The sequence below is a fragment of the Vigna umbellata genome, chromosome 3 (genome assembly GCF_029865625.1).
Source record: "Vigna umbellata cultivar VRB3 chromosome 3, Vumbellata_1.0, whole genome shotgun sequence".
In the NCBI taxonomy this organism is placed as follows: Eukaryota; Viridiplantae; Streptophyta; class Magnoliopsida; order Fabales; family Fabaceae; genus Vigna; species Vigna umbellata.
Window position 1 is genome coordinate 34,542,708 of NC_142167.1, and position 1,296 is coordinate 34,544,003.

The window sequence follows — 1,296 nt, forward strand, 5'->3', positions numbered from 1 at the left end:
TTATATACACCTTATGTGTAAATATGCAAGAATCATAATTTCTTTTATGCACCATACGTCTTATAAATGCAAAACTATAAACAAAATAAATTCTTAACCACGGGTATTTTTATAATCGCTACAAAATTAACTCTTCATTTATAGTAAAAAGAAATCATATTAACTTTTAATAGATTAAATACATTTTTATTTCATCAATAATAATGAAAATTTAAAATTAGTTTTTATTCGAAACTTTTTGATTTTGTTTGATTTTCTTACTTTCTAAAATAATGAATTTAGTTTCCCAGTTGTATTATTTTTTGTTTTAGGTGACAAACGATATTTTACATATATATTTTACAACCACATGTTAAATTTATTATCTAAATGAAAATTAATTTGTTTTTGTCTTCATTAGCTATACTTTTTTCCTTCTTATTCCCATCACAACACTTTCTCCCATCAACGTTTTGCCATCTCATATTGAAATTAATTTTAATTTATACACAAGAAATTAATTAATTCTAATTTCCCTGATCTGAAAATATGTCTGAAAATTTTGTCCAAAACTAATATTTTTAATAATTGTATAATTTTTTCATTAGTTATATTGACATTTCTTCTCTTATATTATTGAGTATAAATATCTCTTTTGGAAGATGTCAGGTTAGGTCATGCGCAAAAACTCCACTAATATTTGTCTTTATCTCATGTTTGCCATAAATATCTCTTAGCTCATTCATCAAAAGTTCATAAAATGGAAAAGACTTGGAAAGAATATGGGACGAGGGAAACAAAAGCTAGGTTATTATGAGCTGTATTTGGCATTGTTTTTTATTTTTAAAATTTAATATTCAAAACAAAACATAAATTTAATAAAAGGTTGAAAGTATTTTTTAAATAAATTTAAAATTATTTAAATTCTGTTCCAATTATTAAAAAAATTTCAGTTGTAGGTATACTGTATCCTCTTTTGATATTTTTGATTTCTTTCTCATGTCTTCAGTTCTTATATTAAAAAACCTTTTCAGTTTAGGTATTAAAGTTGCATGCTCTTCTGCCATTTCTTTTTCTTTTTTGGTCTTCTGTTTGGTTGTCATCTTAACAGGTTGAAGATATGAGAGATTTATTTAAATGTACTTATCATATAAAATAAAGTTGAAAAATATCTAACTATATTAGTTATTAAGTAATTTTTATATGTTATATATATATAGATATATATGAGTCATAAGACTAGTTCAATGAAATGCTTTAAAAGCTTAAATGATAGACATGATGCTCCAAATATCCTCACAAAAGAACTTTAATCTT